This window comes from Protopterus annectens, chromosome 9.part0 (genome assembly GCF_019279795.1).
Source record: "Protopterus annectens isolate FY-2018-M chromosome 9.part0, PAN1.0, whole genome shotgun sequence".
Classification (NCBI taxonomy): domain Eukaryota; kingdom Metazoa; phylum Chordata; order Ceratodontiformes; family Protopteridae; genus Protopterus; species Protopterus annectens.
Window position 1 is genome coordinate 725,635,938 of NC_056743.1, and position 13,840 is coordinate 725,649,777.

Sequence of the window (13,840 nt, forward strand, 5' to 3'; positions counted from 1 at the left end):
ACATAGTGTATCTTGAAGCCATCATGCCTATACTATCTGTTGATTTGGCTGTGAGTAAAAATCACTACTGTGGCTGGTTCACACTTGGCAATACATTAGATGGGTGCCTTTGCTGGTTCTCTTATAAACTATGACATTAAGTGCATGCTTCTTGCTTACAAAGTTACATGCTGATGTAAGTACTGCCCCACTAGTTATCATTCATTTGCACTATACATGAATATCAAAGTGCATCAAACTTTAGCTGCAAAAGTCCAAAATATTCAGTTCAATTGTGTCCCCTAAACTATGCATGGAGAAAATCAGTATAGACACACACCTGAAACTCTACAAGCATCCATGCTGGATTGCTATCTGTGCATTATTTCAGCTACAGCTTTATTCTCTGACTAAGGCCAAGTTTTCTGTTACAGTGCTGAAAGGGGGGGTCATCCCATCTCTCTCAGACTAATCAATGAGGTTGGCATTACACTTAAAATTTCAGAAATTGCATAATCAAAGAGGCTACGGTCAGTTTATCTTCTTGTGTTTTGTCCCTAATGATTTATTTGCAGGTATTTCAGGATTACAGGTATGTTAAGCAACAAGTCCAGGTATGCATATGTAACAGCAGAGCTGGCATCCTCAGTGTCCTGTAATGTAATGTCAGTTGTAAAATGTGAAACATTTCACTCCCTCTAAGACTAGATGCTACACTTAAAAACTTTAAACAGAATCTAAACCATCATCTAATAGACACTTGGTCTTGCTCTTGCTTCACCCCCTGACTAGATTAACCTACTTTCTCTCTCAGTACTAAGTTACGGCCACAGTGGTACAGCGGTTAGAGTTGTCGCCTCACAGCAAGAGGTTCTCCCATTCAATTCTAGGCTGGAGCGCCTTCTGTGTGGAGTCTGCATGTCCTCCCCACGGTCGAGTGATATTTAAAGACATGCAGGTAGGTGTGTATGTGAATGGGTGTGCCTTCTTTGAAGGTTGGGCGTTGGGCTAGCAACTCGACACCGTAAAAATCCACTGCCAATCATTAGCGGACCAGAGTTCCACTGTGGCGACCCCTAACCAGGAAAAGACAAAATACTTTTTTTTTTCTCTCTCTCAGTACTAAACTCTCTCTCTCTACTCTAAATCTGTTATACTTGGTCCTGCTGTTACTCTGCCTTCAGCTAGAATAACATACTTCTGTCCCTGAGTACTCTGAGTAATACCATAACTATATTCTACAAAGCCAGTATTAAGTGAGCCAGATGTGTAATACTAACCATTGCACCTTTGTCTTTTTTTGACTATGCCTAACTTAGCTATGATATGCTCTGCCTATGTCATTAACTTGGGTATGACTTCACAGTTTCTCGTCATGTTTAATCTACTATGTGTCTTGTCGAATCTACTCTGTAAGGTGGAGGTTGTCAAACCTCTCTTACTTTTTCATTGCCTATTTATCTTGTGTATTGCATTACTGAACTTTATGTGATGTTTTTCTCCCTGGGCCTCCACTGAAAAGGGGCACTGCCTAGTTGGACCATCCTGGTAAAGAAATGTAAATAAATAAATATAATAAAATAACTTTAGGTGTGATAGAAAATGCAGTCTTTTTGTCAGTAGCTTTGCTCAATTGTAAATAACCATTTTTGTCATTACAATTTTTTTCTACTGTTAAATAATGTCTATGATGTTTTTTTAAAATAATGGGCAGGATTCACGAAGCCTCTGTGTAAGAGATACAAGGCTTACATGGAGGCTGCAGTTAAATGGTGTGACGTCAGCATGTCATGCATATGCATGAGGGCATGCTGAATCACACCTAAGGCTAACACGGTCCATGGAAGACAGTAGGGGGCATGTCCGTAGGCCGAGCCCTGCAAGCGGACACGCCCCCAGAAGAGTAAAAGTGCCCAAAGTAAACCCCCATGACAGAGTACATGGAAATATGAATAAACACAACACAACACATGCCCCCACAGACTATGAACATAAAATCATATAAATGAACATGTTATATTTTTTTTTAAACTGTAAAGATGTTTGCCCGTGAGTGCGCTTGTTTGCGCGGGCGTGCCTGTAGCTCAGCCACAGTTAGCAGTAAATGGAAAAGCATATAAGAACTAACTATACAAAGTAAGCCAAAAAGTAATAGCGTAGCGGTAGAGACGTCGGCTGAAGAGCAGGCAGTCATGGTTTGAGCCCCCACAACATCAATTTTTATTTTTAGTGAAATAAGCACGAAACAAGTCCCTGACACATATGTACACATATATAATTATATTTTATGTAAAATGTAATGAAATAGGCCAGTTATACTGAAGAAATGTGAGATAAAATAATAACAAATGCCAGATGTGCCCATAGCTGAGCTATAGTTTAACAAGTTGAGTGCCCGTAGGTGAGCAGTGGTTTAACAGGTGCAAAATGAGTGCCCGTAGGGGAGCCGTGTTCTAACACGCTGAAACTGTGTGCCCATAGCTGAGCTGAGCGTAATATGCATGCTGACAGCCAAATGAGGTGTAAACCAGCGTAACCCGTTTGCGCGGAGCTGCGCACCGCGCCAACAAGCTAACCGACGGGCAATGTTGAGCAAGCTGTAACAAAACTGCCTTTACACAGACACACCCCTAGCCTGTCTAGACAGTCATAAAAAGCAGTGGCCAGGTTCGAACCCAGGATACCATGCACCATAGTCAAGGTACTGAACCACTAAGCCATGACAGCTGTACTTAGAAATGCAGTAATAGCAAATATATAGAAATGAATAGAAAGTGGAGCATGACAAAGCAGGTTTTGTGAAGCTGATACAATTCCAAAATGGCCAATCACAGATAAGTGTGGGAAAAACGGCATATATAAGCCCCATAGGCGGGAATACACAGCATAAGCGATTGTAGAACTAACTTGCAGCCAGAATGTCAGGAGTAGGTGGGGGTAGTTGCTTTCGAGCACAGAGGTGGGGCATTGAGGAGTCCAGATATATGGTCTGGCTCCTTGTCCACAATCATGAGGCCCAACTCATGCAGGGCGAGGTCCTGTGGGGAGCATATAGGGCTGAGGCGTGGGACCGGTTGGCTCATGATCTCACCAGTGCCACAGGGATTCCAAGGACTGGTGAGCAGGTCCATCACCACCATGCGGACCTGAAGAGACGTAAGCAGGACCAATTGAACCTTTGGATCCAGGAGGCCCGGCAAATGCCCAACACCCCACTACTGAGTAAGTTACATTTAATTATGTATGTAAGACATTAAACTAGCTGATATTATGGAGATGTGTATTCCAATATTACTTCATTTATATTACAGCTGCAGATGTCCGTTCTGTGAACCGCAGAGCCTATGGCGATAGGCTGGTGCGGTTGCGCCACCAGGCAGGTCAGTAATCCTCTCCCAGTAACTGTAAAGAAATATAAAAGTATGACAGTTAGCAAAAGAGTGCAGTGTAGTCACTAAGTAATAAAATGTGCAAGTAACAGTGTAAGAGTGTTTGCAAGTATTGCTTGATTACAAAAGTGTGTTGCAGTCTGTAATCCAAACAGAACAATGAAAATGTCTGAAATAAAGATGCCCCACCTGTAATATAATAGTACACAACCTGCAGCAGGCTGAAAAGTACAGCTGCAGAAGATGAGCAAATCACATGTGTGAAATATATCCCTGTTGAAATACTGAAACATGACAGAAGTGAGACTGTTGGAAAGGATTGTAATAACTACAGGTAAAACATGTCAATAAAGCCTAGAAGTAAGTACCATCCTGAATAGTAAAATTAAAACAAGTGAGAGAGTGTGAGAAAGTGTGAGAAAGAGTTATGAATCCACCAATAAAGTAGTAATAACCCCTGAATAAAGTATACTGCAGTCAGTACAGAATGAAATGAATGTGACAAGCAGAACCAAAATGCGAAATGTGTTTAAAATGTTGCTGCAGCTGGAATGTGTATCCCAAAATCTGGATATGTTGCTCTCAGTCTGCAATATGCAGATAGTATGATTGTCTGAAATACCAAACATCCACAGTTGTCTATAGCTATATAAAGCAAATGTAGCAGGATGATGTAGCTGAACAAAACCAGATATGAACGTGTATGAATAACAATAAAATGTATATTTTATATATATCCACCAATAAAGTAGTAATAACCCCTGAATAAAGTATACTGCAGTCAGTACAGAATGAAATGAATGTGACAAGCAGAACCAAAATGCGAAATGTGTTTAAAATGTTGCTGCAGCTGGAATGTGTATCCCAAAATCTGGATATGTTGCTCTCAGTCTGCAATATGCAGATAGTATGATTGTCTGAAATACCAAACATCCACAGTTGTCTATAGCTATATAAAGCAAATGTAGCAGGATGATGTAGCTGAACAAAACCAGATATGAACGTGTATGAATAACAATAAAATGTATATTGATGTAGCAGTAACAGTCCTATCACCAACTTGAAGTAGTTATCACATGGGAAACTGTAGGTAGAACAGTAGTGTGTATATATCTGCAGCTATTAGAAATGTACAGCATATGTATTGGTATTTGAAGGTGTTAATTATATTTTCTTCACCTACCCTATAACCACATATAATCCATTCCACGTGAAATTGGTATGTGCAATCACAATTAACACCCTGGACATTTGTCCTGTTGGGTCATACATATTTGCATGTGTTGATGCATCTGCCCTGTTCATACATCCAAACCTGATGGCCTGTTGCCATCAATCAACCCTGCATGTTGTTGGACTGTGTATTGCTGTTCAAATTATGCATGTGTTATGCTCGCTGTTCAATGGTGTGAATATCTGGGTGTTTGGTTAATGGGAATACTAATGCATGCTGTTACAACTAATTGCGAATGGTATTGTATGTTACTAACCCAAACTCTCATGACATAATGCAAAACATTGGACGACAGGGAAGGTGGGTTCCAGCGGACCAACCTCTCCCACCTCAGCTGGCGAGTGCACCTGGCACTAGTGCCCAGTCTGGACCCTCCTCCGGTGGCCCTGTGCCACCTGCGGGTGGAAGCGCTGCAGGGGATGGGGCCCGTCCCCCCTCTGCAAGTGTGGCTGGAGGAGAACCACCACTCACCCTCCGTAGCGTCCGGACTGTGGTGCGTAGGGAGATCCAGGAATCTGTTCTTGGGCCCCTATGCCAGCTTGAGGCACAGGTGGCACAACTTATGGGCATGCCTGTTGCCCGGCCTACATAGCCCCCAGCACAGCCCCGTCTTGGGCAGTGAAGGAACAGTGGCAACTGCCCATGGGTGGGGATATCAGTTCCACTGTTGCCATCTGTGGGCTCATGGGCTCTGGATATCCAAACATCCATCCCCGTCAATTGTGTAACCCCCCCACACGTGTCATACACCGCCCCTGTATGCGTCTTGTTTGTCTTGTCTGTTGACCTACCCAACCTACCTCCCCAGCTATACCAACTTCCTTTACCTGACATACCACTCTCACCTGAAAAAAAAAAAAAAAAAAAAAAGGGCACTCTGTACCCACAAAAATTACGCCCCATACATAGCTGCTCATTCCGCACATGTCTGCTGGACATGGAAACTATCAATTACAATTGGCTGTACAACAAGTATTATTGTTGTGCTGACACCTCTCTCAGGGGTGGAAGGTTTCAAATGTCACACCAAATTACAAACATATGCACAGCTGTTGCTGATGAAAAAATGGGCAGCTATGGGCCTTACCTACATCCCTCCTGCAAAACCCAAGCTTGTTTCCCTACTGTCTTACCCTCTTTGTGACCCCTTTTTCACCACTTTCCTGTCTCTCCATTTTCATTTCTTTCAAAGAAAATAGCGCGGGTGTGCGTATGAGTAAGCACTTTTAAGCGGTTGTAAGCGGGTGTGCGCAGAGCTGAATGCCAGTGCGCATGCGGGAGCTCCGCGCAAACCAGCGCTAACCCGGTTACAACTGCTTAAAAGTGCCTTAGTCACTCTGATTACAGGTCCTGTAGTCAGTTCAGAAGCAAAATAAAATCCCACTGTCAGTCCCGAACCCAGGACCTTGGAAACAGTAGTCTGCATGACTTACCACTAAGCCATGACTGTTATACAAGAACATTGTGCTACAATAAATATATCATGTAATAGTAGGAATGAATGTAAAGGGAATATAGGATGTGTAGTACACAAAGCATGTCATGTATATTTACTGTCAAATCTAGTGGATTTCTATAATAGTAGTGTGTGAACAGAAACAGCCATGCTAGTTGGTAGCTAGTAGGTAATGTTAGTTAATATACATATATAAATATATGTATATATATATATATATATATATATATATATATATATATATATATATATAGTTGTAGGTGTCAGTGTACATACACACTTAGTACAGGAAATAGGAGAGATGAATGGAGAAATGTGAATCTACAACACAGCCTGAATCATGAGCAAGATACTAACCTTTACACTCACAGAACAGTGTCCACAGCATACCAGCATGGTCCCCGCCCTTACAATCTGAAAGGGCAATGCCTATCTCACATACCCTTTTATAGCACTGTCCTGAAATCACAGTGAGAACTGCAATCAGTACACAACTGGCTGCATGCAATTAGCAAATGCTGGCTTACAATTGGTGCAGAGGCCATCACATGGACTTATGCAGATACCTACAAAAGCATCCTGTACTCCCACTCCACACATGCAATACTTTCATTGCACCGTCTGGAGGCAGAGAGAGAGAGAGAGAGAGAAAGAAAAAAAGAAAGAAAAAAGAAAATAAGAACACAAACAAAAACACATGTAAGACAAACTAAGTTGAAGCTGTCATCAGTGTCAGTATCAAGCTGGGCTAGCAGCAGCAGGAAGCTATAGTAACGGTAACACAACCAGCTGCGACAAACACAGGTAATGTAAAGTAACAAGTTAATAGTCTACATACTGTGAACCCTCCATATGTGTTATTGGTCTGTATCTATATGTATGTCTATGTGATAAGTTGTGTGCACGTAGTTTCACCCAAAGGGGATGACTATATATTACATGTCATTCAGTGTTAGGCCCTGATTCTGGCACCAGTTATCCGTTTCAGTGAGGCCTGTCTGTAGGATGTGTGTGTCAGCTGGTGTAACGACTATGGCGCTTAGTCCGCAGTCATCTGGGAACATTGTCATCCACAACCCGCACATGTTTGCTTTCACATCTGAGAAGTAAATGCCAAACAAGAGGGGTCCTAGGACAGAGCCCTGTGGGATACCACATGTGACTGGCTTTGAGTCTGACATGGCTCCCGCAATATTGATTTTATGGATTCTGTAGTTCAACCAGTGTGCAACCCATCATGTGACATATGTAGTAACATGTAAGCTGATGAGCTTGTCTATGATGCCTGAGTGGAGTACTGTGTTGAAGGCCTTAGGCAAGTCCAGGTAGGCTGTATGGACTACTTTGCCCTCATCAATGACTGTAGTGACTGTTTTGAAAAGGTCAACCAGGTTCAAAAGGCAGGATCAGCCCATCACAAAGGCAAACTGGGTGGGATCAAGTGTCTGCAGGTACCCAATATCGCTGTATATGCGTCCCATAATTAATCATGCCATAGCTTTGCAGACCAGGCTGGTTAAGCTTATGAGGCGGTAGTTCCCAGGGTCAGTAGAGGTGCCTCCTTAGTGGAGTGGGACCACTGTTGCTGTATGCCAGTGTTCAGGTACATATCCCGTAGTAAGGCCAAGGTTAAATATCAGTTTTATATGCGGTTGTATCTCCTCTTGGAGTTCACGTAGCACACATCCAGGGATACCATCAGGTCACATTGATGCTGTGTGTCCTGCTTTGCTGAGGGCAGCCCTCACCTGGACATCTGAGATGATAGGGAGGTTACATTCAGCTGTGATAAGTATTTCTAAGTGTGGGGGAGAGGGAGGGGGGATATTTGCACTGAACCTGTCTGCCAGAATGTTGCCAATATCTGTGGGTTCAGTGAATGTTACGTAGGTGTGTAGTAACTCAGAGCATATCTGAGGCTTTTGGTCCATATGTCTAACAAAACTGAAGAAGGCCTTGTGGTTATCTATAGTGTCCGTGGCCATTTCCCTCTCGGAGTTGGCCGTGGATGTTGTTATGAGAGACCTTAGCTTATTACCAGTGCCGACCACAGATGCCTTCCCTTTATGTGAATCTGCTCTGTCCTGCAGTAGCCTCCCTCTATCGTTATACAATATGCCTTTGGCTGGGGTCCACCAGACAGGATGCTTAACCTTTGTGCATAGGGTCTGGGTTAGAAACGTGTGTGCATGTTCCATGCATTCTTTGGGATGTCCGTGGGAAGCATTCGCAAAGGGGTCAGCATTGTGGGTTGTGGCTTCCACTGGCCCAGTGGGCTGCATGGATACCATGTCAGTCCTAACAAGTGAAAATCTGTCTATTCACATATATATCAAAGTAGTCTACTGTGCTGGTGGTGGTGGGATATGTATATCCAGGCCGATTAATTTGTGTCCAGATCACACTAGTGGATGGCATTCCACATACAGTACCTTGGTATGAACCCCCAGAGTGAGGTTGTGCATTGGACCTGTCTCAGTGTGCTGACCAATGGGGCTTGGTACTATGTTGTATGGAATGTGGCAGGTATTGTTGCACAGGTGTTGGCTGAGCACTGATATCTGGCCATGTACATGTGTATCCACCAAGAGACACACACGTGCTACATATGGGAGTAGTAGTATATCACTACAGTTGAGTATCATGTATAGTATGTGTGCCATATATTGCTGACATAGTTTGCTGATATCCTGTTTGTGTTCTCTTTCAGGGACATGGCACATCAGCAAAATACTGCCTACTCTGCTGCAGAAGATGAAGAGATACACCAGAGCCTTTTGCGGGATTATGACATACTGTTTTCCCGCACCAGCCAGAATCAGCAGGAGAGGGTTGCACTGTGGCAAGACCTTGTCCGTAGGGTAAATGACATTGGCACGCATAATAGGACATATGAGCAGGTACAACATCACTGCAGTGATTTAATCAGAAATGTCCGTCAGCATGCATCGGATATCCACAGGCAACAGGTCGCCACAGGAGGTGGGGTGGCCATACATCCCCCCCTCACCAGACTGGAGGGGCTACTCCTAAGTGTTGTGGCTCCAGCCCAGGAACATCAACAGCAACACACCTGCATTATGATGGAGGCTGGACCCACACAGCAACATGACATGGAGCATGCAGGTAATATGCCATATGTACACTTGACTGTTCTGTACACTGTTAGTTTATGCATGTGTAAGGTGTGTCCTTGGTATGTAGCTGTCAACATAGTATGTAATTGTGCAGGTCTGATATTGCCAATATCAGCAGCTGACATGTGAAAGGCAACTGGTGTACTACTGAACTGTATCATATGCGGTATCAATGGCACAGTTGTGCCCACTGACATTAATCCCCTCATTTCTGCAGGTCCCTCCGGTGTTACAGCAAGGCAGCCCATCCATGCTGGTGAGTGTGTTTTAACAATACCTATAATAGTCCTGATAGTGCTAGTAATAATAGTGTTACTCAGTAGTGCTCTGTGTGTATACTGCGGGGTGTGCATGTGTGCATGTGTGCGTGTGTCCACGTGTGCATGTGTGCCTGTGTCCACGTGTGCATGTGTGCATGTGTCCACGTGTGCATGTGTGCATTAGTTGCATCACTGGTAACATTGTGTAGACATTGTAAACTGTGTTTCCTGTCTTCCTCCCACAGGTTCTGGTGCTGCTCTGGTGTCCTGCAGCAGGGAACCTGAATCTGGTGCCACAGGTACTGATAATGATGATATCTGTGTAATGGCACAGGAAGGTGTGTCAGGGTCCGTCATTGTTCAGCCAATTGACAGTACACAGCTGTCAACCCCATCATTGCGCACAGTCATCCTGCCAGTACATCCTATGTCACCATTGTCCCTAGGTGATGGACAGGATACAGTGGGCATTGACCAGGGTAATGTGGTATCTGTGGCACATGCTTCCCCACACAGCAGCCATGGGCAGGGTCCTGAGATGGTACCACACAGACAGTTGCCCAGGGGTTCTGGGAGCATCCGTGGGCGTACTGCCTCTGGCAGATGTGCCCAAAGAGGTCTGTCAACCTCAGCTATGTTTCGGGCTGTCATGCAGGCACAGTCACGTATGGAAAGGTACACCAGACAGGGTCTGAGGGAGCTGAGAGCATGTCGCACATCCATGACTGACAGTATGCGTGACATCGCGGATGCTATCCGTAATTTCACCAATGTCATAGACAGATGTTGTGGGGACATATTACAGCAGTTCCACAACCACATGTCCATGAGCCAGGGCAATAGTGGATGGTTGCAGCGTCGACGTGGCCATATGCCAGCAACAGCAGCAGCTGGCAGTCGGCACGGATGACAACAGGCCTGCGGACGCCCCCATAGTGCCAGCAGCAGCCCCAGCAATGCAGGGTCTGTGCTGTCATCAGACCGCCCCAGGAGACCACGTGCACGTGGCTCTGGACAGTCCCAACAGGGACCTGTGTCCAGTCAACAAACTCCCACTTCTGATGACAGTATCCAGTCTGGCTTAGTACCAGATACGGTCTGTAGCACCCCTGCCAGGCACAGGTACCGTGTCCGTGCTCACAGACACTGATCTGTATGACCTGCCAGGTGCAGTCTGTGGCTGTCCACAAACTCCAGTATATGGCAGCCATGAGATGGAACTGTGTGCATGCATCCACACATGCGAAATGTTAACACCTAGGGCTACCACATACATGCACACACTGCACCAACAGTGCCCCACCCTGTACTGCTGTCCCTCACCAACACACATACACATGCATGTCAATTGGTGGTATCAGTGGCAGACTCAGGCATACCTAAATCACACCCTGTGCATATGATGAAACTGTGCCACCTCCTGCAATCTCCAACATAAGTGCAGGAACAGGTAAACATGTTGCTGATGCACAGGGTGACTACATAGAAGTGTATTACTGGTATCATGTTGGTAACAGTACAGTGTGCTGATATGATTGTGTGTATATCCCAGCATGCCTGATGCAGTAACTGTATGACTGTCCTGAATTGTTATCTACACCCATAGTAAGTACCATAGTGTAACAGCTGCACATTATTGCATACCGGTGGTAAGGATGTCAACAGATAGCCACATACATAGGTAGCACAGGGGAGAAGCTAATGTAAGTAGTGATACGCAATGATGGACATGTACACTAATGGTGGCATGATGCCCACAACGACTATGCAATGTGGATGTTTGCGCATGTTGATATGTGTGCAGTACCAATTTAATTCAAATTACAATTAAATATGACATAATATCAGTTCTACCATGGACATCTGCGCTGTGCATTCCTGGGTACATGTTGATATTGCCTGCATATTTGCACTGTTACCTACTGGAAGTGTTACCCCTTCTTTGTTGTACAATGGACTACTTCCAGCCCTGCTTACTGTAGCTTTGTTTGCATGCATGTTTGCTTGAGGTTCCCTGGAACACTGATTCCACCTGCAATGCAGATTTACAGGGCTTCTGTGGATTCCTAGTGACATCTGCATAGCGTACTATACGATGTCAATTATCCACCTGACAGAACGTCTCTGTCTGTCCTGTTCGCATGTACGTTGCCTGTGACACATTGCATATGACTTACCTGGCATTTACCCACGTGTGCAGTCATATATGCCAGTGCTATGAAATCAGTAGCCGTACACCCACACATACTTGCCTTCAGTATGTTGTTCCCCATTGGCCCTATGTGCAATCATACTACTATGGTAGCATGTGCAAAGGTTACCTGTGAATCACCTCTATGGTCCAGTTGTGGTTTATATGAGTCATGTGGCAATGTCACAGCTGCCACATGTATGCAGTCAACCCTCTCCCCTGGCCAGGAATGTACAACACATGTGTGGGATGCCACCACATAGCCAATCTGGGGACTGAGCACTCTGAACCCAGTACTGCCATACCCTGTCAGGTGGCATGACATACTACAGTGACTACAATACCAGTCTGACATAGACCCGCACTGACAGCAATCCGAACACACTGGGGCATACTTGGAGACTCAGAATAGCATCCTGCCTGAGCATCACACACCTCTGCAGCTGGCACACAGGCATACGTTATGTCGGAACAGAGCACATGCCACACATGGCACACACATCCCGTGTGCCACACACTCACAGCCTGTAGGGCTACACAACACACCTGCTACAGATGTGTCAGGTACCTCTTGGCCGCTGCAGTGGGGTCCCGCTCAACAGGCTGTACATGGTGAAGGTCACAGTGATATGCCCGTGGGGCACTATGGTCCACCACAAAACACATGCATATAGGTCAGTCAGAGGCATGGACACATATGACTCAGTCATTGTCCATGCCACTATGGATGACCTGAGATGTACCTCCCTGGACTACATGATAGGGAACATAGAAGGGCTCTCTCAGCATGTGGCACGGGCCAGTATGACCCTGACCTTGGTTGCCATCATACCCTCACCAGGTATGCTACCACAATATGTAGGAAGGGTGTTCTATGTCTACATTCTGCTCAATCTCCAATGTCATTCATAGGGTATCCAATGGCTGTCAACGTGTGCTTACATGCTAAGGAAGCCACAATGATTTGCGAGGGGCAGCTTGCACGTGACACCCATGGGCCATTGTATATTGGTGAAGCCCCTTGATACACACATAGTGCCTTTTGCTACAGGACACGGATTACATAGCCACCTCCGCGGGTATCACACGGGATAGGATACTAGCAGTAATGCTACACAACACCAGCAGTGTACACCACAAGATGCATGCACTGGACACTGTCCTCAGCACGGTAAACTGCAATATCTGTGCAGTAACAGATTCCTGATTCACGGCTCACAGATGCAATCCATCACTGCCAGGTTATACCTCATACCATGCCTGTTGTCCCCTACACATGTAACACACATGGACAGGGGGGTGGTATCTCAAGGCACCACAGATACACACACCTCCAGGTTGTTGGCACAGCACAAAGCATCAGGGCCTATCCATGAGCAGCTAACAGTGTGTTGGACTGCCTTCTGGTTCATAGCCTGGCACACACAACCCTCCCATATACAGGAAACCCACCTGTCCTCCCTAACAACACTGGCAATATAACAGTCTCTAGATATGTCTTTATATGGCTGAACTGCATCCAGCCGAACATTGTGTGTGAGCATTACTGTAGCTAAAACACACTAGCTGAAAGGTTCCCAGCATGTAGTCACTGAATTGCAGTGGAACAACATGTTACCACTCCCACAACAGGTGGGAACATGCAGCACCTGTTCATCGACTACATGTAGACTATATGGCCCAGACCAGATGTGTATCCCCAACTCACACTGTATATACACATACCGCATGCGGCCCCTGCACAGTAAGACACAGTCATAATGTTATGCATTGCAAATACCATTTATCCACTTGAGGCACGTGTCAGACATGGTAACTACTGAAGGGCACAGGTATATATGTGTATGTGTCACACACATACATCATGTGTGCATTGCCATTGCTGGTTTAAGCAATGTCATGCATTGTTATGAACATCAACCCACACATGGTCATATTGTGTGACACAACCACACATGGTAGTTGTGGGTTTCCAAAACATACCTATCTGTGCTCTGACAGTGGTAATAGACCCAGTAGCGGAGCGCACTATTGGCATTACTGGGCAATTAGCCCTGTTTGGCTGTACTGATAGTGTGGTAACATCACCTGTGTTTACTGGGGGAATATGCAGCATCTGGTGTATTGTAGTAGTTGCCAAAAGGAACTGTTCTCTCACACTTGCAATTACACACACCCTACTACCCCCACACAC